This window comes from Peromyscus eremicus, chromosome 3, assembly GCF_949786415.1.
Source record: "Peromyscus eremicus chromosome 3, PerEre_H2_v1, whole genome shotgun sequence".
Lineage (NCBI taxonomy): Eukaryota > Metazoa > Chordata > Mammalia > Rodentia > Cricetidae > Peromyscus > Peromyscus eremicus.
Genome location: NC_081418.1, coordinates 15,753,165 through 15,779,133, shown reverse-complemented (window position 1 = coordinate 15,779,133; position 25,969 = coordinate 15,753,165). Strand labels below are relative to the sequence as shown.

General features: G+C 42.6%; 1 protein-coding gene across 2 annotated transcripts in view; it reads right to left on the bottom strand.

Moving 5' to 3' along the window:
- Window positions 1-7,632: 7,632 nt before the first annotated feature.
- Window positions 7,633-25,969, bottom strand: part of Cdk14 (cyclin dependent kinase 14) — a 573,205-nt gene continuing 554,868 nt past the window's right edge. For both annotated transcript variants that reach the window (XM_059257306.1, XM_059257308.1), the window contains one exon: window positions 7,633-7,895. The gene's annotated coding sequence lies outside the window, so the exon portion shown is untranslated. The remainder of the gene's footprint in view (window positions 7,896-25,969) is intronic.

Sequence of the window (25,969 nt, the reverse complement as noted above, 5' to 3'; positions counted from 1 at the left end):
AGAATCTGGTCTTCTTGGTCATTACGAAGGCATATTTCAAAGTGACAGTCTGGAATGAATAATTTTATTAGCTAGGTTTGTATTTTTAGGACTTAGAAACATGGATCTTCATTTTCACTCCAACCCTAGGTCTTGAAAATGTTAGAAGTCCTTCTCTGTCCCCATACCAGGGCTGACTTCTAAATCCCAGCTTCTTTAACAGTCTGTAACTCCAGTTGGGATCTTGTAACTAAATGTAGGGTCCTTTAAACTTGGTAATAGCATTAGTTTTCTGAGTGTATGACCAAAAATTATGTCAAAAACATTCAGCGAATCCAAGATATTTCTGGCAGTGCTCATCTGTGTTGTACTATACACCACTATAGCCTTCGTTATGGATGCATGTGCACTTTGCATGGCATATGCCGCTATGGCCCCTACTTCTAATGACTGATGTCTTGAGACACATGTATACAACAAACTATACTGTTTTTACTATACACAGAAAACTTTCTGCTGTTTTTACAGCCACATGATTTCATTTTGGAAAGGATACTTTTAAAGAGCTGGGAGATGGCTTAGTGGTTAAGAGCACGTATTGTTTTTTCAGCAGACCAGGTTTGGTTCCCAGCATCTATATGGTGGTCAACAACTGTTTGTAACTCTAGTTCCAGAGCACCTGGCACCCTCTTCTGTCTTCTTGGGAACAGTATGCCCATGGTGCACAGATGCATGCAGCAAAGCGGCCATATACATAAAATAAAAAATTTAAAAAAGACTTTTAACAATTTCCTGCCATGATTCTTCAACATGTATGTATTAAATGAGTACATTTAGAATGCATTGTGCTAAGAATGTTTGATTTTAACGGTTGCTGTCCACGTTGCTAATTTGAGTTTTAAGAATAATGGCTAAATTTTGCCTTGGGGTTAGGGCAGACTTTCCCTTTCTGAGCTGGCTCTTTCTTAGCATTGGCAATAGTAAAATCAAAACACTGAGATCTGAAAGTCATTGAAGATGCTGTGTTCCATAGTATTAAATATTCTGCCAACACTTAATTCTCTCTGTAAAAATAACTAAGCTCATTCACCTCAATAGCATGCTAATTTCCTTTTGTTTTTAATAAAAAGTAAAATTATTTTTATACCTAGAAATTGTTTTAATTAAAAAAAACTTTACATCCATTTATTGTTTATGTGTGTGCAATAGCATGAACCATGGGCCACATTTGGAGGTCAGAGGACAACTTCAGGGAGTTGACTCTCTCCTTCCACACTGTGAGTTCCAAGGATTCAGTTCAGGTTGTCAGGTTTGGCTGCATGTATTTTTATCAGCTGGGCCACCTCTGCAGCCCTAAAATAAGCTTACTGATGATGTACAATTAGCAAATGTTTGATTTGTGTATCTATTTTATATACTTATATATCCAGGGCACTGTAAAACTTTCTCATATAGAAAGGGATGGCAAATGAAAAGGGTTTAGGAAGCCCTTGTTTAACTAATATGTTCTACACTAAGTACAAACAGGGAGACTCACAGTCATTCTGCTGAATGAGAAAATTAACTCCATACTAAACCAAGAGTTCAACATTTCTTTTGTTTTACTTGCATGAGTATTTTGCTTGCATGTATATATGTGCACATTGTGAATACCTGCTACCCACAGAGGCCAGAAGAATGTCACATCCCCTGGAACTGGAGTTACAGATGGTTGTGAGCCTCCATGTGGGTGCTGGGGACCTGTCCTCTGCAAGAACAGCAATTGCTCTTTACTACTGAGCTATCTCTCTAGGCCCTATTTTTATACTTACAAATACCTTTTAAAAATCAAGACAATATTTCTCGCATGTGAAAATTACATGAAACTCAAGTCTGAATGTGCAAACTGTCTCATCAGAACACTGCACATGTGTGTGTGTGTGTGTGTGTGTGTGTGTGTGTGTGTGTGTGTGGTGTGTGTGTGTGTGTGTGTGTGTGTGTGGTGTGTGTGTGTGTGTGTGTGTGTGTGTGTGGTGTGTGTGTGTGTGTGTGGTGTGAATGGCCACCTTCACACCACAATGGTAAAGTGGGTAGCTGTGGCATATTGAATAGGCTGGCAAGTCAAAGTTCTTCCTCTCTGGCCCATGCAGAGAAGGTGCTACCTGTGTCTGCAGTGGACCACAGGCCGGAGGAAAGACAGTGGAGCAGTTCCCACGCTGGCTGCACAATAAATCACCTGTTGAGTTCCCCAAACAAATCGGTGCCAGGTCCCCGCCCTCGATAGTTCTGGAATGAATTGGTTTGGGGCGGAGGTGCTTTTAAAACTTCCTGGTAATTCCAACAAGAGTCTGGTCTGAAAGCCGCTGGATTAGCGAATGACTGCATGAGGTTCGGGATTTCTCAAGGGTTGGGCAAGATAGTCACAGACCCATGTCTGCTTGGAGCACAGTGAACTGCAGCCTGTCTTTGGAGAAAGCAAGGCAGTTACTGAGGCTGAAGGAGAGAGAGAAATTATTGTTTCTCTCCATAGTGTTATTTATAAAGCTCAGTTCTGAGCTTCTCTCTGCCCTTGAACTGGCAGTTCAGACATGTCCCCGGACTTCTCCGGACTGTGTACACCGTGTCAGGCAGGCCCCCTTGGGCTGCATAGCACACACCTTTGCAGGAATCCCTGCTGGGTCACTTTTCAGGATACACCCCAACAGGCGACCCTTACTATGTCTTTGCAGTATGCCTTCTATAATAATTGGTGGTCTCACAGGGAAGGGGGGAAAAGACAACTCTATCAGAATCCCATTCTCAGCTAGCTCTGTCAGCACCACTGGCACAGGATGGTTATGGGGCTGCGAGGCTGCTCTGAGCTATTATTGTGCCTGGCTCCTTCTCAGCACGACTCAACGCAGACAATGCAGCACACAGAGAGCATGGGGGGATGAACGGTAAATACGGGGCCTTGGTTTTTTTTTTTTAATCTTGTCAGTTTTTCCCTGATTTGTGTCCTTTATCCTAGCCCCTCTGCTATATAAGCTGCTCAAAGCTAATGCCCATAACGCCACCACCCACTGGTAGCAGCAGGCTGCTGGGCCACTGTGGGGCTCTCACTGCGGTTATTTACAATGCCTGCCATTATGCAGCAACTGTACGTGCTAACCCAGCGGCATAAGGCTGCTCCAACACCTTGCCCTCTGGTTCCTCTACACTCTGGGGCCAACAGCAGTGACAGGAGTGCTGTCCTCCAGATTAACTGCCTGACTCAGACAGCACGCATCACATCCCGCCAGAGGTGGAGTAGCCCCTGCTGAAAAAGAAGGAATGCTGGGTAATTATGGAACTCAGAGGGTGCTTGACATCTCTGCCACCACTTTAAGAAAGTTAAAAATATTTCTCAGATGTATTTCTTTGCCTTTTGTAGATTCCAGTCCTCCATCTCCTTTTGGTTTATTAAGAGCTCACGTCATTAAACCAGCAGTGGCATGCAGTCAAGTTCTGCAATGTACGTTAGCTGCTGAGGCTGCTGGGAATGACTCCCAACAGAGGCCACATGGCTGTTTGGAAGTGAAAGATGACCCTAGGTTTTGCTTCTTTGAAACACCTTCCCAGAACAAGTTATTCCTTTTACACTTATGTGACTTTGGTTGCTTTCCACAGTGGCTTATGGATGCCCAAATTTGCAAACTATTGTTGCTTTGGTTATTGTGAAGGCCACCTGTATACAGTCCCCTATCTCAACATACGGAGGCGATGATGTAGCAACTGTCTCAAAATGAATTTGCCCTTAGCACAGGTACCTCTGTGCTTTACAGACCACAGTGAAGCAGCTGGGGGCTGAGGACCAGTAGCTCACATGAGCTGTTCTTATGTGGAATACACATAGGCTAGAACCGTTTTATTGAACTATGGAGATGTGGCTTTGCAGAAGACTTAAAAACAGAAAACCCAGTGGCTACAGAAGAACAAAGGAAGGAGAGCTGGCCGCTCTTGGTGTGAAGGGATCTGCAGAGAGGAAGCCAGGTGCCCGAGTCTTCATAAATAGAATGTAGCCTTGCAAACAGTTTCAAAACAGCAAATATCCTCTGTACACTGAAAGCTATATTTGTCATGACCCTTATTAGTGGCTTGTGAAATCATGTGGGTGTGTTTGGGGTGTGACAGCTCCAACAAGGTGACACAAGGAAAAGGAAGTGTCTCCCAAGCTGTCAATACCCACATGAGGGCTCCCAGCACTGTCCTGCTTGCTTGGGCACAGGTGCCCTCTAGAAGGGGTCACAGATGCACCGGGAGGCCAGCCACTCACCTCATATGGGGATATGTGTAAGGCCAGAGAAGAGTGAGGAAAAAATAGGACTGCAGTTAAGAAGCAGAGAGGCTCCAAATGTATCTGAGCTAGGTAGAAGACGTGGGAACCTGAGCATAGGGCCAGGGGAAGCCCTGTGCCTCACAGCTTTGGCTCACAGGGCCCCTGTGTTTCCACAGCAAAGAAAGAAAGGACAGGAGTTCTAGAACCCTCCAGGAACCCACTTATTCCCATAAAGTGTGCATCTGATCTCTTATGTTACTCTTTCAGAAGAACTGTGGTCAGTCTTAAGCTATATTGGACACACATGAATATGTACCAAGATGATATATGCAGATTCGGCTATACTTTATTCCATATCATGTTACAGAAAACAACAATGACAGCTGACAAACCATTACATCCTTCATAATACAGACAAAATACAACTGGCAACACATATGCAACGTGTAGTACTCCATTCTCCTTGCTATGTGTCATGTTGAAGCATAATGAGTATCTGAGGTACTAACCCCATTAAAAAGTACACAACTCAGTGCATCATAGAAACAAAGGGGGGAGGAAAAAAAGGAAACAAGGAAAAATGGAAAGTCCACTCACAAACAAAGAATGTAGATTTTATATGTGCCTCTAATATATGCTGCTGTGAAAGGGGGCAGTGAGAACAGGAAATCGCTTATTTCATTTGAGATTTAAAAATTTTCAGTTTGGTGTACGAGGAAACGGAAGGCTAACATACAGTTTCCTCTGTGTACAAGCCAGGAAAGGAGAAGGAAGTTATGCACAATTATGCAGCATATTTCTATGTATAGGGGCAGGCAACGATCTACCCCGGTATGTACAACCTAAACATCCTCTTATATAACAGAAGATTACAAACCATAATATTCACAGATGCGTGTCTGCCACGGACGCATACACAGGGTACTGATTATAGTGGCTGTCACATACAGAGAGGGAAGGGTACCAAGAGGTCTTGGCTCTCCTGAATCCCCACAGGCTCCCTTGGAAGCTTTTCTAGTCACTTGAGAGCTAGAAATACATTCTCATCCTTGCATGGCAGCTCCCCCTGACTTACACCTCTAATTTTTTGGCTAGTACAGCAAACACATTTTCGCGTCCTATGTATCTTGTATTTCTTAATGAATTAAACAGACCCCCTCAAGAAGATGGAAACTAAGTACCATACTTCCTTTCCAAATACTGTGTGCAGTGAGGGGGAGTGGATACAATCGCCATGCCAAGGTGTCCGTCCGATTCTTACCAGCTGTCTAAACTCAAGCTATTCCTTCATAGAAAAATAATCTCACCAAGCATTCCAGCACTTTCTCAATAGTATAGTAACAGGTTAATGAATGTAGTCTGTACTGATTTTCATGATGCCCTCAGAGAGGGCAGGAGAGAAAAGCAGGGGAGGGGAATGTGACTGTGCTAGGCTGGAAGGGGGGCAGACACTTTGGATTTCCTTCCTTGATGACAAGGATGGGAACTGGAACCCTTCTAACCTGAGAGGTGCCTGACTTGAGGCAGACCCCACACCGAGCAGTGTTATGTCTTACTTCCCAGGAGAAGCTGTCTAGACAAGGACATGGATCCCTAGTTGCCTTTACCTTCTTACTTGAAACCTTTTAACATTAGCATGGGGCTCCTGACTTATACTTAGTGAAATATAAACACAATGCTCCACCCCCCCAGATGAATGGAGGATTCTAAGCAAATCACAGGGGAGGCTGTTTTTAATTACACATAAAGTTTTCTCCCCACTTAAAGAACTCCCAATTTAATTATACTTTAAACCAAAATACCTGTAAAGACTTCCTATGGAAGGAATGTATGAAAGAGGGATGAAAATTATTCCAGGGCAGCAAACAGTAAACACTGTCACCTTGCGTGACACTTTTGCCTTCTTCCAAACCATTCAGGAAGCAATTCCTTGCTCAGTGTTTTCAAGATCGAAGTTCCTGCTCCCTCTGGATAGGCTAGAGGGTGGGCTATGCTTATTACTCAGAGACAATGCCTTTGAAAGTTTAGGAAGCTGGCTCTACTTCCAGGGACACACTGGGTTTGACTACAAAGAAGCCCACTCCTCATTCAAGAATCAGAAAGCCCTTGTCAAAGGGGATCATAATTCCCAGTCCTGATCCTAAAACTGTGACACCTTTCAAGCTCTTAGTTTTTCCTCTTTTCTCAGGGGCAGTAAAACATAAAACAATGTGCACAGATGTGTTTCCATGGGGATTTGTGTCAGGCAGTGCAAAGGGCACGCTTTATGTGAAGTTTCCTAACTGCCCCTTGGGCCCAGCTTTCCTGGGATTCTGTGGTGAGCCTGCTTGTGGAAGAGGCCAGCACCGGGCAGCTCCCCCAGATCAAGGGGCAGTGTATGCCGGAGTCCTCTCTCCCTGTGACACAAACTTTCCAAGGTCCCAGAGCTCCTTAAAACAAGGGAAGCCAGACCTTCCTTTGCCACTTCTTTTTTTAAAGCAAAATTCCCGAATTGCTTTTAAGAACTGAACTTGAACAGTTATTACGGGAGAGTGGTTTAAAGTCTGGTACCCAGTGATGCCTTCTGAACGGCTTGGAATGTTTACGAACAATCTAATTCAAAGGTGCTTTGTTGTAAGTGAGCAAAAAATTTTAACTGTAGATAATTTTTAAATTTGCCTTTTAAGCATTAATCAGCCAAGATGGCTTCCAGGACTCACCCCGACAGACTTTTTTTTTTTTTTTTTTTTTTTGCACCCAAGTTTTAAGAAAGATATTCCTCACTATTTTCTCCAGTTAAAAAAATAAAGAGCATAACAGAGCTAATGGAAAAAATGAAATGTTGACAAGACCCAGAACATATGTAAAAGTTGCCTTGCTTTCTACAGGTTAAAAGGAAAAGAACTCAAGAAACAAAAACCAAACAAACAGCCTTCAGTCCTGTCTTTGTTCTTGGTGCTTGTTTTTCTACCCACAACCTGCTCAGAAACTACTGGGAATGCTAAGTAGATTCCGGGCTCCTATAAATATGGGACATTTCCAATAAAAAAGAAAACCCCACATTTCCAAACGTCTTCAAGAGTAAGCAACAGGTCGAGCCCCACCGTCTGGGACCATGGTGTCTAGTCAGTCAGAAAGCATGGGGTTTGTTTTAGCAATACGAATATCCTTCCTGGTGGTTGAAGAATGTACTCTGTTCCAAAGAAAACACACATTGTCTCATGCCACTGTGTGCTTTCAAGTGCAGACATTACTGAGGAAGTGTGAACACCAAATGTGTTGTCTTCATGTATTTAAGACATGGCTGGTGAAAGCATGAAACGCTTCCCAGAGACACTGTGCAGCAGAGGGAAATCAAACGGAATCAAACACAAAGACTGAAAAGAATACATGCCATGTACCAGTAAGCAAAGCTTAATCTTCACATAGTTCTTGGAAATCACAAGGTATCCAAATGCGTGCAAGGTTTTAAATAAATTGCAGAGAAAACAGGGTCTTGCCAGCTTCAATTTTCTTGTCAGTGAAATCCACCACAGGGGGCAGAAGGGAACTGATCCAGGAGCCCGGCACTGTCGGCCACTTCATTAGTGTGGTTTTTTTTTTTGTGTGTGTGTGTGTTTTTTCTTCTTCTTTTTCTTCCCAGAATGATGACAACTTAATCCTGGAAGGAGGAAAAGAGAAAATTGTTACATTAAGAAAAAAACTGACATCATTCATTTTTACTAAATTACTTGAGACACTAAAATTGGTCAGGCCAAATTGAGCCACCACTGCTGTCCACAGCTACACCGAGTACATGCATCGGAGGAGGTAGAAAAATTTCCTTTATGAAAACATTTCTTAAATATGATAAACAAATGTCCCGACTATATTTTCTTCTCTTGAAATACTGTAACTCTGTGAATTTAAATGGACTAAATTCCTCCTAGACTATTTAGAGAAAAACACACCTAGCTAAATTCCTTCCCTAACCTATTAGAGGCAATGCTGGTCTTAAGTGCCCGGAGCACCAGAGCATTAGAAGGACAGATCATCACGTTTGCTTGTATGGATGAGAAAGAGAAAAGTGGATCACACACATGCTTTTAAAAACCAGCCATGGTTGCCTTGGTTGCCTATTATCAGTTATACTATATCACCAGAATGAAAGCTGGCCAGCGTGGTTCCTCCTTCCCAACATTCTGCACAAGCCTTCATGCTTCCAAAGACACCGGCTTGAAAATGTAGTAAGGGTACCAGTGAGAATGTAGGGAATCCTCCTTGTACATCTTTCTATACTTTTTAAAAAAGCTCTTATTCATCTTTGTTGAACCTTGGGGTAGGAAAGAGAATGTCTAGTTGCGTGAAGTGTGGAACTCCCAAGTTCATGTCCCACGGTTGAAGGAGTTGATGAATTAGTTCCACTTCATCCCAGAACCCACTTGACAACTAGGCTTAGCAGCTTGTTCCTGGTCACTGCCTAGTCATCATCTACAGGACCATCATCATCTACAGGGCTGCCTGTCATCATCTACAGGACCATCATCATCTACAGGCCTGCCTGCCATCATCTACAGGACCATCATCATCTACAGGCCTGCCTGCCATCATCTACAGGACCATCTTGTCATCCTGCTGGCCGAAGAAGAGATGTTGGCCAAAGCTCTCCCATAGATTTGACTATTTCAGAGTCCTTATCCACTTGCCCTGACACTGCTCTCACGGGCTGCAGCATTGAGGACATTCCCTGCCTGGGAGTGAACTGGCAGTGCATGAACCAAGAGTACAAAAAGTTCCATTCTTATACTTAAGACACATTAGAACATCATCATCCCTACCCTCTACTGATCATCACTTACTCTGATGAATTTTTAGAATTTTACCCCCACCTTCAGTTCTTTTTTTTCAATGGAGGTGAAATTCATTAACACCAAATCAACCATTTCAAGGTGTATATTTGGGTGGTACTCAGTCCAATCACAATTCTATATAGTCATCTCTATCCAGTTTCAAAACATTTCAGCACTTTCAAAGGAGATGACACCATTCACGGTAGTCATTCTCGGGGCCCTTTGTCCTACCCACTGACTAGTACCAACTGTCTTCCTTTCTCTATGGTATTGCCTATTCTGAATAGTTCATCTAAGGGGAGTCACACAATGTGTGAGCTGCTACATTTGGCAGCTCTCAACTAGCATAATTTTTTTAAGGTTCACCATGTTGTAGTATGTATCAGTACTTCATTATCTTATGAAATGTTTGAGTAATGTCTGCTGTGGATATCTGTATGCTGTGAATGTGTTGCTCTGATTGGTTAATAAATAAAGTGCTGATTGGCCAGTAGCCAGGCAGAAAGTATAGGTGGAACAAAGAGAGAGGAGAATTCTAGGAAGTGGGAGGCTGAGTGAGGACACACTGCCAGCCGCTGCCATGAGAAGCAAGATGTAAAGTAGCGGTAAGCCATGAGCCACATGGCAAGGTATAGATTTATAGAAATGGGTTAATTTAAGATATAAGAACTAGATAGCAAGAAGCCTGAGCCATTAGGCTGAACAGTTTAAATAATATAAGCATCTGTGTGTTTATTTGGGTCTGAGTGGCTGTGGCCCGGATGGGACTGGAGACTCCAGCTACAAATGTCTCATTATATGGCTATATCGCATGATCCTTATCCATCAGTTAATTTATGCCTGAATTGTATTACCCTGTGGTAGTAGTTTTACAGTAGTAAAACTGATGTGGCAAGTGGCAAGTGTTTGCTCCAATGCCTGATTTGAATCTTTTGGTTATATACCTGCAGGTGTAATTCCCAGGTCAAATGGAAACTCTACTTTTAAAGTTTTGGGGAACTGACAAAACTTTCCATAGTGAGAGCACCGTTTAGCTCCTTGCTTACAATGAAGAAGTATTCAAATTTCACCACACCCTGGTCAACACTTGTTTGTTTTTTCTTTGTTTTTTAACTATAGTTATTCTGTTATGGTGAACTGACTTACTTCTATTGATATGCCTTTTCCTAACAGTTAGTGGTGTTGAACATGTTTTTAATGATCTGATTTGTCATATGGAAATGCTTCTTCAGAGAAATATCTATTCAATTCATTTTGTTGCTGCTGCTGAGTTGCAGTTCTTTGTGCACTTGGGACATTAATTTCTCATCAAATATACAACTTGAAAATAACTTTCTAATATGGACTGCCAGTGACAACATTCTTTGGATTTTGATGAAGTTCAATTTAATATTTTTATTTCATTGCTTATGCTTTTGGTGTCACATTTAAAAATGCACAGCGAAATCTAAAGATTTGATCCTATGTTTTCTTCTATGATTTCCTATAGTTTTGGTTCTTTCATTCATTTCATGCATTTTGGTTATGGCATGAAGGAGGTATCACCTTCTATTCTTGAGACTTCTCTGCCACCAAACTGGACGGGATGTAAATCAAAGCCTCTGATCATGTTTCCTGGAGAAGTCTTGGTCTGGAGAGATACTGCACATAAACACTTTGCTACCTCCAAGTCCTAAGTCATCCATTGTTATTTTAAATGTTTGCTGCTCTGGGTAGCAATCTCTATCCACAGGAATCTATCCCCCACCTCTGCCCCAACGACACCTTTAGTAAATCTCTTCTAGAAGAAGTCACAAGCACAGCACAAGCAAGAACATGGAACAACCCCTAGAGCCCCACCTCTACCCCTTTCTTCCAGAAAAAGAAAGAAAACGCACTTTGCACACATTCTGAGCTATGCATGAAAATTCTTTCTAAGGTCCTTGAGATCAAGGAGAGAGAACACTTGTCCCTACAGTATTTCCACAACACTTTCTATTTCAAGCATCCTTGTCCAGTCCCCATCTCACCACCAATTTTGACCATTTTATTAAGCAGATGACAGAGATATCCTTTCTATATCATGAAGCTGAAGCTGAATGAGGTCCCAACTCTTCCAGGGAGACTACCCCTCCATCCAGAAGAGCTGTGTGTGTTTGCTGTTTAGGCATGGGACCCTTATGACTCTCCCCAAACGATGCAGTCTTTCCTTGGTTCTCCTCGCTCTTACCACTGTAATCAACAGAATGGAGACCTGGTACCCAAGCTGACTTGTTAAACCAGACACTTAGTTCCCCTGGATATATTTCCTTTGAGGAAGCAAGTTAAAGATGTGTGTGGAATAATTAAATTACTGACTAAACCAAGTCTTATCCCTAACAGGACACAGGCATAGCTCAGGTACACAGAAAGTAGTTGAGGAAGAACAGAAAATAAAAAGGAAGGATCCAAAAGCATAGGCATGGGTAGGAATGGCACATTCACTGAAGCTAAACAGATTTTTCTTGTGGCTGGGACAGCTGGAACTATAAGCAGCTATTTCAGCCACATTGCCCAGTTGGCTTGGTATAGAGAAGAAAGTTATTGACAGACACACACCAGTCAGGAATGGTGGGAAGGATTTATTCTTTGGTATAGGAAAAATGTATTTTTTTACTCTACTACATTATATTAAAAAAGAATGTTTTGATTTACAGTATGTGTGACTTCACATAACAATAAGTTATGTTGACACCATACACTTTACTATCCTCTCAAGTTCATTAAAGATGTTTTCTACACACTGATACTATTTATTTGGCCTTGGGTTGTCCTGATTCTGACTGCAATCTGTAGGAGAATCATACATGCTTAACCTAAGGTGTAGCAGAATTAGATATTAAGGGCCGCACACACTAGCAATAATTGGCTAGTAAGTGGTGAATGCAGTGGTTATGGCAAGTCTGTCACTTAGCTTTGGGGTCTGACATTTAGTGGAAGAACCTAATAAGAAGAAAAAAGAGGAAGTACCAATGACAGTACGCCTCCCACCTCTGTGAGATGACTCTGAAAAGCTCAGACTGTACCATCTTCCCTGCCTGATGCTTTTACAGAGCACAGGATGCTCCTCCTCCCACCTTGGGCATCAATAACTGAAAGCACTTAAAACATTTTTAGAAATCTAAGTGAAATCAAGTATTTCATGGGTGGGGGATTTAGGCTGAAGGAGTGAAGATATGCTTTGACAGGCAAGTAAACTATGATGCCAATGTAAATCTCCCTCTCACATTTGATTGTTAATTAAAGGACATCACAGGCACAATACAAATGAACAGCGAACACAAACTGTAAGCTGAATGGTCGGCGTGCACAGCTGCTTGTAGGTATGTAAATCCTAAGACAGGTGGGCGCCATTTTTATCTAGTTTTCAGTTTTCACAATGAGCTTTCTCTAAAATGAATGTTTTAAAGAAGAAATTGGATTCGATTGATAAAATCCTTATTCAGAAGTATCTACATAGAGCTTCTCAGCTATAAATATTAATTAATTGGATCACTGGTACCCATAATGCAACTTTGTTCTGACCCATGTGCCCTATGAACTAGATATTTTTTGGATTCAATTTTCTTAAAACCAACTGTCAGCATCATGTGATGGAAGAGATGAGAAATGAAAATGAGGAGTCCTGCTGTGCAGGTGGATGACCTGTGGGAGAGAGTCCGCCTGGTAGGATTTTTACACCAACCATCAGACACAGACCAATTGATTAGATCATCTCATACCCGCCACCAACTAGGCTCAAGAGACTAATTAGAGAGAGTACTGCCTGCACAGGCACCCCATTGACACCTAATTTGCTCTGCCAAAGCCTTTGGGGAAAATGTATTATCTCTGCAGCTGCACTTCATGCATTTCTGATTTGAGGCATAAGCAAGGAGTGCTCCATCACTCTTTGGAGCAAGCTGAATGTAGAAGCCCTTAAGTGCTAAATGCAAGCAAACAGACTTGAATTAAAGACAGGCCAGGCTCTTTCTAATTCCCTCTGTGCTCTCTGGTAAATCTTTGTGTGTACAGACACACACCACTACACACATGCATGCCGTTTACATGCCGGAGGCAGAGCAGAAGGGAGGCCCCAGATCTGGGTGTCGCCATGTGATCAGATGGGCCGTGTTTCATGCTGGCCTGTTCAGCCTCTCCACGGTGCTGTGTTTATTTTTATTGTGGGTTCTCCTAACCCCACCACCCTACTCTTGTCTGCCCACCGTCCTTCCTCAAAGTATTCTTTTCTCTACAGGAAGACATTTTTCAAACACATTCCCCTCTCAGCCTTACCAGAGAAAAGCAGTTATTTTGTTCAAAATTAAAACAGCTATGTGTTTTCCTTTAACCACCTGAGTTATGAACAGGATGTTCTCGGGGTGTAGGTGTGGCTGAGGGGCGAGTGGCTCATTTCCTCCATTGCAGGGATTCCTGAAGAAGGCTCTACTTAACTGAGGAGGAACACTAACTTTTGACAGAAAGGAAGCTCCCTCATACAGCAAATCCACTATAGGATTTATCAAAGAAGTTCTCTTTTAGCAATGGAATATCATTTCATCAAGTTTAGTTTGATCTGCTTCCGAGTTAAAGTAAAACTAATGCTAAACTCCCTCTCAGATGGAGAGACCCAAGTAGAGGCACATGGGGGCATTTAAAGGTAAGTATTTAATTACATGCGTGGAAAAAGGAAATAAACAATCCCTGTAATACGGAAAACTTGGGTGGCTTTGTGCCACATCTAGAGGACTCAGGCCACAGGTTTCCATGATGGACAAAGGAGAAAAACCAAGGCAAAGGGGACATGCTGTGGTGTGGCTTCCTTGGAGGACCCACTGGACTGAGGCCTTCCCACTCACTGCTGCACGAATTCATTTTCCTATATGCTCTGGGAAATTACAATAACTGTCATTTTTTAATGTTCATTTAATTCCTAACTACTCAATGACTAATTTCTAAGAAACTGCTTTACCTGCATGGCTTTTAAACCAGTATTTAAAACTGGAACTATCTGGGTTCCCATCAGTGGGGTCTTATGGTCACCAGACTGTTTTTTCTAAAGGTACTGAGAGACGGGTTTGAAAATACTTGGAAATTAGAGCCTTTATTACAGGGCATAACTGTCTGTGGAACTTATCCTGGTTCTGTAGAGAAGAAAGTTTAGAATCGTTCCCTTGACTTTCTTGTCTATAAGATTTCACATGAAAGGTGTCTACTGTCTGGGAACACCCACCGACCAGTCTCTAAGGCTCTGTCTGTGTCAATTTGTTTAAAGCACCAAGAAAAACAGTAAATCTATGTACCCAATTCATCTTCAATAAGAATTTGCTATTGCACAGAATTAAATGTACAAATAAGACAATAATTGCTATGTACCCCGGGGTAAGCCCAGATATCACACACACATATAAATACATTCTCATTTGTGTGCACGTACACACCACATGGACAGCTTTTATTCTGAACATTTTTTTTATCAGTGTTGGAATCAGTTCAGAAAATATGCTGACAGTTTAAATTACTATCTTTTTGAGTGAGTTTGTATGATTTAGCTAGAATTACAGGTTTTCTTTCAGAACATCTGAAATCAGTGTTTCCCAATTTCTCTAGCCCTGTACTGACTCTTTAGGGGTGAGAGAGAGTGTATAAAACAGACAGAAGCAGGAACTTAGTTAACCTACTTCAGTAATTTATTTCTGGTTTCTGACAATCATGTTTCTTCCCTCCAGAAGAGAAGACATCTTTGAGACCAGCAAGATACTATTAATTAAAACGAATACAGAGAAAGACAGGCTTTGTTTTAAGCTTACCAGAAGGCCCATCATTCAAAATAGCCCAAATCCTTTAAGTTGAAAGCTGTTTGGTAACATCCATATGGACGCACAATTCACTAATTGCAGCAACTGCACATTTTAAGCTTTTGCGCCAAAGTGGTGATTTTAATTAGAAAAACTTCAGGCGAAGCTGTAAGTCTGACGTCTCAAAACAAAGCATTTTTCAAATGAGGAGATGGGTTTAACATATCATTTTAATAATCATCATTATCAACAAACATTTATTGAAGTCCTCATTAAAGGCCAGGCATTATATGATGTATAATTAGTATTGATTGAAAAGACTGTGCTATTTTAATGGTGTGACTGTTTATTAAATCAAGTTTATGCAAATGTCAAACACTGGTCATATTTTAGACACATATAGACAAAAGATTGACAGGTGTGGGATGGCTGCCCACCTTAATGAGTGCCAGGGGGGCACAGAGAAACTCTTGATGATCTCCTCAGAACCAAGACACGATTCCTGTCTTAAATACACATATTTATAAGTATAAATATTACATATACATTAAAGTATAATTGTATGTATATAAAATGTAAAATATATAAAATCCTGTGAGGCCTAAAATATATCACTGTAACCATTTCAATGACAAAGCGAATAGAAAAGCCTTCAACGGTGGCTAATTCTTTTCCAGGATTTCTTATTATTTGAAGCTTTGTAATTTGCTCAGCATACCTTTACAAGTAACTGGCTCCCAAGCGAGTATAAGTTAATTAAACAGGATTCTGATGCTTAAACCTTCCTTATACATTACAGACCTATTACGATATATTTAAATAAATTAAATACAATACCATGGAATTCAGCAATGTGGGCATTTTTCACAACTTGCAACGGGCACATACACAAATCCCATAAGACTGCTTATAGTATTTATCAGTTAGACAAGCTCAAAAGTTCACGTTGAATTTTAATTAAAATATTTGAGAGGAGGTTTGGCACCCATTTTGGGTAAACCCATTTTTTTTAAAGTGCTCACACAGCATTATTGTACAAAATGTTTTTATGCTTAGGGTTCTGAATTTAGTATGTATGAACACCTATAATTTTGAACCCACTTGATGAACTATTATATTTAGTAAAACTTGTGAAGCTAAAATTAATTTCTGTAGCATACAAGATAACATATAATTGGTCCTCAGAGAATGATGTCAGTACACCAGCATCATGGGACTATCTTTCTAATTCTATACTTGTGAAGTATGACGTAACAATGACCATGTGCAGAATACATAAGAACAGCTGCAACCCAGCCAAAGAGGCACATGGCACTGTCCACACAACCCTCTTAGCCCACATGCTTCGTTTCTGTTTGCTTTGGCCAGAGGCTCTGTCTTGGGATGAACTGTTAATTGTTCCATGTGCCTGAGTCCTCTGGTATTCCCCCTTCTGTACCAATTTTGGTACCTCAAATTCAAGCACCTTTCTACTTTATTCTATGAAAAAAAAAAACTTGTCTTTTTTTTTTTTTTTTTTTTTTTTTTCGTTTTTCGAGACAGCGTTTCTCTGTGTAGTTTTGTGCCTTTCCTGGATCTCACTTTATAGACCAGGCTGGCCTCAAACTCGTTTGTCCCTGTTGTGACCGAGCATTGTGCTGTCAGTCAAGTTGTGTAAATATATAACGGTCTGCCTCTTACTCACCCCCTCCACAGGCCCTACAACTTTTACTGTAGAATTTTCCTTAACAGGAACATGAACATCACATTATACTACATATGCCTATTCTTATGGGAACACACTCTGACAATGTCACAAAAGGCTTTATAGCACTTTTTTTTTTCCCAACCAGAACTGTCTATAGAGATGAAGGCTGGTCCCCTGCTTAGGGCTGTGGACGTTGGACAGGTCACTAAGCTCCCCAATTTTGCACCATGAAACTACTTTGCAGCAGTAGCAATGAACACTTCCTCCATCAAAGGCAGACCACTGAATGCTGGTATGTGGAAGCCTCAGCCATGAACTGCAAACTCCTCCAGAATTCACTCCCCACAAAGTCACAAGCTGTGAGGTTTAATTGTTCAAGTAATTTAATATTTTGCGCAATTATTTGCTACAGTTTCATGATTCAAGACAAACTATAAAATATGTACTTTTGGACCGCGAAAAATAAACACTAGCTTTTTGTACTCACATGGCATTCTCTCCTATCAAATTCTTCTCCCATTTATTCTAGTGAAAGCATCTGAAACTAAGACCGGTGGGAGAAAAAGCTTCCATAAACTTGAGTTTTTTAAAAAGAAGTTCTGATCCTTTACTCATCAGCTCAGTGCCTTCTAGAAGATTGCCTGAGGAAGCCTGTTACAGGTTTAAATACTCAGAACACTGACAGCAGGACTCACACCTCTCCAGGAACCAAAGTGAGGTGTGGCTTTTGTTTGTTTGTTTGTTTTGTTTTTTTGAGACAGGGTTTCTCTGTGTAGTTTTGGTGCCTGTCCTGGATCTCGCTCTGTAGAGCAGGCTGGCCTCAAACTCACAGAGATCCGCCTGGCTCTTCCTCCCATGTGCTGGGATTAAAGGCATGCATTACCACCACCCGGCCGAGGTTTGGTTTTAAAACTGAGGCAAGCCAGAATGAGCTGGGGACCCGGGCAAGAGCAACAGGGTTAATATGTGGTAGCCTCCAAGTTTATTAGAAAAAGAGAGGTGGCAAGATTGGTACTTTATTCTATGAAAATGAGAAACATGCTGCTGTCTCCACCTAAAAACATGAGGCAAAAATATAAAGAAAAGAGCAAAAGCTCAGTGGTGAGAAAACAGGAACTGGCTCCACAGCCTTCCTCCATCTCACGCCCCCAGATGTAACTGAGTCTTTACTCGTCTCCTCAGAAGAGACCCAACCTCGACTCTGTGTGTTCTGGAGTCATCTCTTTTTATTGGGGCTGTAATGGGTCACATACACTCTGTCCCAGGCTGTTGAAGGCATGGTCATGAACATATGCCTCACCACAGTTCCACAGATGCACTTCCCATAGACACATCTCCTGGAGTTCATGAGCGTCCGTGCAGTGTGCCGCACAGACAGGACAGACACCACCCTTAACTGGCAAGAAATACAAATGATCACAGATCACGCTATGGAGAGGAGTCTGCTGAGGGCGGTGGTAGGGGAGTGCCACCATCTGACTCTCACCCAAAATCACAGAGGAAATACTTATTAAGCATCTGCTTAGTTAGGGTGTCTATTGCTGTGAAGAGACACCATGACCACGGCAACTCTTATAAAGGAAAACATTGGGATGGCTTACACTTCAGAGGTTTGGTCCATTATCAAGGTAGAAAGCAAAGCAGTGTGCAGGCAGACATGGTGCTAGAGCTGAGAGTTCTACATCTTGACTCACAACAGGAAGTGGTCTGTCACACTAGGTGTGGCTTGAGCATATATGAGACCTCAAAGCCCACCCCACAGTGACACGCTTCCTCCAACAAAGGCACACTTACTCTAACAAGGCCACACCCACTACTAATGCCACTCCCTTTGGGGGCCATTTTCTCTCAAACCACCATAGCATCTACTTTTCATGACAAAAAAAAGGTATCACTTTGTATCCCTCCTTCCTCACCATTCAGAATGCTGGGACTACAAACAGGAAGCACCCTGCTCTGGGAACCTGTTTTCAGTGCAGTAGAGTCTTTAAGTGTAAGAGGGCAGAATAATGCCAGGACTTGCCAGGAAAGCAAAGTCCCAGTGGTGATCTGAAACATGCACATACACTTGAACTGGTAGGAGAGAGTCAGAGCTCACATTTCCAGAAATGGTTGTCAGGTACTCTCCCTTCACATCACACACAGGACACAGTCAAGCAGGGCCGAACAAGACTCCCTTGTTTTTTCAAGACTGTCAAACATGTACGAGAGCTGTTTGGTACTTAAAGAGCCTTAGAGTTTGACCAGGACAAGGGCTGTCCCCATGTCAAAACAGGATGTGCCAGTGTTACCCTAGAACTTGCGGACACAATGAGAGATGTGCATGAGAAGGTGGTGTGTACCACGTGGTGACCAGTGCTGCTCCACAAAGTTCCAGCACTTCGACTTTGTCAACCACAATTCTCCAGCTTTTATTTTCATTCTTATGCTTTTCCCTTTGGGAAATTTTGTGCAGGCTTTGAAGGACGAAAACGTATACAATGGCAGCCTCTTTAAACAAAGTAATTCTTTGGAAAAAAATCCCGCCACTGTGGAACCATAGATCATGATAACTGCCAACTCCCAAACAAGTTAACATCAAACCTATAGAAAATTTAGGTAAGCAACACAGACTTGATAGATAAGGTATATTTGATAATCAAAATTTATATGTTCCTAAGGTCTACTCAGGTTCACGGTAATACTGCCTAGCTTCATCTTTGTTCGCTTTAAGCTTTAGCTATTTGAATAAATTAAGCCATTTACAAAACTACAATATTCTATAATCGATTGTCAGATCCTCCAAGAAAGCCCTTTTTCCAAGATCAGGCATTTAGACAAAAGTCTCCATTCCCTCAGGGGCTTAAAGAAAGTCCTTGCTTGCTAACAAGGTCCATTCTTATCTCTGGCAAGAGGAACTTGTGGCCCTCCATTAACATATTAACTTGTCAAAGTCAATACTGGCTTCCTCAACTCTTTATCTCAAGCCACAACTCAGCTCACACTCCCTTTAATCCTACATACAACTGCAGAGTATAAAAGGTGTATTCTCTTTTCAAGAAATGGGCAGCCATCCCGATTCACCCTCAGATCCGGTCAGTCTCCTCTTTCCCATGCTGACTGCACACCTCCTCTTTGGTACCTGAACCCCACCAGAGTGGGTCTCCTGCAAGAAGACTGGGGACAGGAAGACAGCACAGCAGATGAAGTGCTTGCCACACAGAAGCACAAGCCTGGACTTGAGAGCCCTACAGCTCCCGTGAAATGTGAGTAGGTGTGGAGGCTGCTTGTTATCCCAGTGCTTGGGAAGCAAAGACAAGGATCACTGGATCAAGCCAGCTAGTTAGAGTAGCTGAAATTGGCAAGCTCTGGGTTCAGTGTGAGGCCCTGTCTCAGCAAAAACAAAGTAGACAGCAATTAATGAAAACATCTACATGTGTCTACATCTGTGTACACACACATGTGAACATGTATACACATATAGACACACCACACATATACATACACATAAAAAATAAGAAAGAAAGGTAAGTCCACACACAATGTCCAGAGAAAGAGGAAGGGGTTGATCTTGCAAATCCAGGACTGTGAGGCAGCATGTGACTACTGCAGCAGGTGTGTGTACTGCAGCAGGTGTGTGTACTGCAGCAGGTGTGTGTACTGCAGCAGGTGTGTGTACTGCAGCAGGTGTGTGTACTGCAGCAGGTGTGTGCTTGCAGGCCAGCCTGTGGATGCAGGGAAGCTGAGAGGCTGACCAGTTGGGCAGAGGAGAAGCTCTTGCTTAGGAGTTGAGGCTTTATGCTATGTCCAGCGAAGTGGTGCTTTGAGCAGGGTAGTCTCATGTCCCACCCCAGGGAAAGACACATGTTCCTCACACTTCTGATGTCTTGAGGTGCTGCTGTAAGGGCTGTAGGCAGCCGATGTCCTCTTTAAGATGTCATCAAATCGGACAGTTAAGTTGCTTTTTCCAATGACCACTGCAAGTGCTAAGTACCAGGTTTTGTAACGTTAAATGCTGAAATGCTTTATTTTACCCGTGAGAAATATTCAGCGTCAGGGATGAATAAGGACATAGAAATTAAGCTTCCTCACCAGGACCATAATTTGCAGAACCTAGCCCTTGGGAACAATTTGGAGATTTTCATGCCCTGGGAGGATGCATTAGGTGCTTGGTAAATAGCTTGTTCATTCGTGTCTTTACATTTGTCTGTCTAGTTAGAAGGCAGAAAATGCAAGAATAACTCCGCCTTTTATTGCTGTGCTGTCCTTTAGAATTCAGACATGATCGGCTGTTTTTGATTAACACACAACCTCAGACAGACTTTCCAGTTGCAGAATTTGGCGTTCTGAAATGCCATCAAACCCTTGAAAGAGCAACTGTACTAAATTAGAAAACATCGTCACTTGTCTTGATTCACTGTGGTTGTGCATCTTGCACGAGGAGTTGATGCTCATTACAAATGTGAAGCCGGTAATGTCTGATGAATAAGACATTCCCATTAGCACAACTGGTTTCCTCCTGGGATAAAACAATGGACACGCCAGCAACTCCGTGGTTGAGTGCCAGAGCAAAGAAGAGCCGTTGCAGGCCTGGGGTCAATTTCTCACTTCCACTAGCAACAGAGCTGGATGGAGAATGCAGTGAGAGGAGCCAGCGTGCTCCAGGCTGGTGGGGTGGATTAAGGGATGCTCCATGCTTTTGTACCGTCCACCAGTGGCAGACTGAAACAAAAGCCCCAAGCACATTAACTGAATGGAGCTTATGAGACTCGATGCGGTGCCCCTTTGCTTTGCCCCACACCAGCACCCCACACAAAGCTGGGGGGCAAGAATGTGACATTTTGTCTTTCACACCTGTGAGCGGGGAGCACATCCCAGAAAGATCTTATTTCCTCTTCACAGAGATGCTAAAGAACAAAGTCACGTCTTGTCTGGGTTGTGCTGTTTGTTTTCCAGTCTGCTGGCATTAAAATTGCACCCTCAGCACCTATCACGTCTCATGACTTTCTGTTAAGTCCTTTTCAAAAGCTCTAGCTTTTCAATACTTGGTGTCATTTGGAATTAAAGGAAAAAAAAATCTAGTCGCTTGGTTGTTTCATGTTATCACAGGGAAAAAATCATCACAGCTCTGTTTAAAAATAATGATTAAACAGGCAGTATATTGTATAAAGTCTATTGATTAAAAAGAGGATGAGCCCAATAAGCTTCGGGAGCCACATTGGTTTTATTCCTTTGGCAAATACTGGAGTCAGTTGTCCTGCATGAGCCACACGGCAATGAACCTGGGCATGAAATCCCAGCTCAGACACTCGAACTTTTTAGTAATCAACCTCCCATGCTTCAGGGCTGCAGTCAATAGAATTCTCATCATCAATTTGGGAGTGTTTTTGGCCAAACAGGATATAAAACACATGTATTTTGACTAATATAATAAAGTTTAATTTGTCTTTCTCCGTACTTCCTTATCAAGAGCAACTCTAATAAGGCTGGTTTTTAGACTCTGATTTATTTTGGGTAAAATGTGAAGGAGAAAATGGTGACCTTCCCCTAGACCTCTGGGAACTGACCAAGACAGTGGTTCAGGTAAGAGAAGGAATCAACGTCAGGGCATTGCTCTGAGCAACAGTTCGTGCAAGCAGAAAAAGAAATACAGGTGCTTCAGAAACAACAGAAAGAACAGCTTTATGTGAGGAGAACATTCAATGGGATTGTACAAACACTACGACCCCAACAAAATAGCCCATCATGGTGACTATTTGGAGGGCTATTATGCTAAGGACATACCTGTGCCACAACAGTCTCTGGACAATAAATTCTTTGCTACTGAAATCCAAGCATATACAGACTTAACCTCTAGTCATAAATTGCTTCCAAATTGGATGAATACATATCCAAATTGTGAAACTTAATTCTTGAACATCACTCCCTTTTTCTACTGTCACCAGAGCCTCAGCTGGCAACAAACTGATGAGTAAAACTGCCAGTAGTGAGGAAGGGCTCTCAGCCTCAGGAGTTCCTCACCCTCTCAATTAATGACCAACACGAGAGCCAGATGAGCACAAGACAGTTTTCTCCAGAAAGCAGCGTGTTCAGCTACATGCAGAATATTTCACACAATTTCAGTCAGTTCATAGGCCTTCTGGCTTCTCTGTGGACCACAGGCCAAGCATCTCTGCCAGCATGTCAGTCTGCTGTAGCACCAAGCAGCCTCCCTCCTACTAGACATCAGCCCACGGCACAGTGCCAGGGAAATGCCACCCATGAAAAGTACATAAAGGAACAAAGGGAGCACTCTAGGGACACCCCCTCTTATGATAAATCATACAAAGACAAGGAAAAGCAATTTTTAAAAATCCCAGGCTGTGTAGCACATTTTCTTCTAGAGAGGAGAAGTCTAGAACATTCTATCCAGTGAAGGCAACAGCAAACAGGGACACTACATGGGTGGTATGGGTCTCTGTTCACACGATCCTAGGTCAGGAGCTGAGTAGAAAACACCTTTCCTCAAGTGGAACCCCATTCATTCACCCTTCTTTTTCTTCCTTATTAATATCAATATCAGTGATGAAAGAGAAGTGGAAATTAGTCCTTACTAATGTTAAATCTCATTACTCTCTTAAAAGGCTTTGCATAGTTTTGCCAATGACCTTGAACTGTTACCTTTTTTTTTTTTTTGGTAGACTCAACATTAGCCAAAACCTTTCAGTTGTTCTGAATATGGCCACCCATCTTTTTCCTCCTCACAGAGAGGCATGTGGACACAGCTAATCTGAGTGCTTGGGGAGAGCTGAATGAGTCTCCAGGCCTCAGGCAACCCTGCAGGGTAGGTATTTTTAATCCATCCTGTAGCTGAGGAAGCAGAAAGCTGCAATGTAAGTTGAGAAGTGCTCCCATGCCTCCTCCTGACATTCCGTCTCAGTCACCACCACCAGGGCTTCCTCTGCCCTTTGTAAACCCAGCTTCTGGTCCCCATCTGCCTCCAGAGGCTTGGCTGGTTTTCAGGGTCTTACTTTGGTTCTGTCATGCCAGAGCTGTGGCGTATCGGGATGTGGCCGGGAAGTTTGGCATCTGGATCACCCTTGCTCACTTTCACTTCCCTCATAAACTTTATCTACACCTTACCCTATTCCTCTCAGGCACAGGCACTGTTTGTGCCTTCCTAGTTAGGAGACAGCTACTTCTGGGCTCATGGCATCTCTCTGTGAGGTGACTCGATAGCATAAAGACTCCAAGGACCTCAAACCTTCAGGAGCCAGGCAAGAAGGAGGAGAACGTGGAGTCAGCTATGAATCATGAGTTCCCAAACATTTCAATCAGCATATGGTTGCCATAGCAACCACACCTAAGTGCTCACCTACCTTGTCCCTCCTGCCGATCGGCTTGCTTGGGTGTCCAAGGTAATTTACACAGACTTGCTTTAGTTCACTGATCCACAGTTTCTTAAAACATTTATCTCATGCCCTTCTCTTGAACATTAGACTAAGAGTTTTCAGAACCACAGCATACGGAAGATTCTGAGCATTTTTCCCCAATTGAAATGCAGCAAATCCAAGGCTCCTTTGTCTTTCTTGAAGCTTTGCTTTGAAACACTGACAGTCATTTCTACATGCCTGTCATCTGAACAAGTTTGTGATCTGTTGAGGAAATACTCTAAAGAAAGAGTTTAAATATGGAGATAGGGGCCTCTTTACCCCCTTCTACAATTAAGCCCAAGTTGAGGATATTTAAGGAAAGAAATGGACTTTGCAATGAAATCTAAACTTTCTACATCTTTCTTGCCTTTCATTTAAATGATGAAGGAGGCTTAGTCTTAAAAAAAAAAAAAAACCTAGAGGAAAACAGAATTCTCTTTAGACGTTCTGGCACAGGGGTGGAGGGGAGTGGGCACGAAACTTTACTCTGGTTGCTTTAGTGGTTTGTGCAGCCTCACAGCCATGGCTTCCGTATCCTTGGCTTGGGTCATGATGAAGAAGCACCAGGTGCCATACAGGCTCAAAGCATCTTCCAGCCCAGTGCTGATGTGACACGAGACACCAGACACAAGAAGCAGTGCTGGGAACTGAGCAAAAGGTGGGTCAAAGAGGCTTCCGGGTTACGTAAGTGGGGGGACTCCTACCTCTGATGTCCACAGCTACCTGAGGATGAGGTCACTTAGGCTGCAGTTTGCTACCTCTTCTCATTAGCGGCACATGAGACACAGCTGCTCACTGAACTATGCTGCCATCCTGCCCGTTCTCACTTCTGTTTTTACTACATCTGTGGGCTCTGTTCCTTTCCACGCCTGAACATGAGTCTCATGGTTTGGTCTCCAGATTTGTCTTCCTCTCTTGGAAATCTTTCTTGACCTCTCTGAGATCATAGAAAATAACAAAGAATGCCTTTCTACTCATCTCTAGAAAAGCATGATATCATCTCTAATGCCCGCTCACAGTTCTGTGCTTGTCAGTTGTGGGGAGCAGAGAAAGCACGGAGTAAGTATGTATTATGTGACATGGGCGCAGCCATGCCAAGACCCCCAATGCCTCAGCCCCATGAGAGTCACAAAGACTTCTGTGAGTGGGGCTCAGAGGGATGGCAAAGCCTTCCATGGGGGTCTGAGGGTGAACGGTGAATGTGTAGAAAGCTATGTCCACCATAGACTTTTCCCCTCAGATATTTACTGCTGAAGACTGCTCTCCACAGAGACTGTTCCTTTCCAAGATGGCCTAGTCCTGCCTACTTCCTTATACAGCTGTACATAATAATTCTGCCTCCTTGTTTATCTGTTTGTAATAGCCCCACCTCCTTGTTCAGCTGTATGTAAAAACCTTGTCTCCCTATTCAACTGTGTATAACAAACACACTGACGTTCTGGAGTGCTATGGTTTCCCCAGAAGAGAGCCGAGGCCACCCAACCCCAGATCTTCTGTCCACTTATCCCCATGTGTGTCTGTCTATCTATCTATCTATCTATCTATCTATCTATCTATCTATCTATCTATTTTCCTCGATACTCCAGTCAGGTCAGATCTCTGGAAGCCATGCAATGGCTTGGTGGTCAGTAATGACATTCAGTAATTCCCAGATATCTGTCCTCTGGCTTCTGTTGGAATGCCTTCCCCAGATCTTTGGGAAATGAAGCAGTAGACACTGACAGGACCTCCTAGTGAAATGCGTTTATACACAAGACAGAGTTAGCTCTATCTATATGGGTAAATCTCATTCCCAGGGGGGCAATGGCAGCACTTGGTGAAGGTGGAGCCTGAGGTGGCTGCGTCTCCTAGTAAACTGTGAGTACTATAGACCAATGACTCATCGCCAAGGAAAAACAAGGCTGCCAGAATGATTCAATACCCACCATGCCTGACTGGGATCATAAATTCTTAGAGAAAGAGCTGCATCTTCTTCCATACTCTTTAAGTCACCTAGTGTTATAACTGTCTACTTTTTAATCTAATGGAAGATA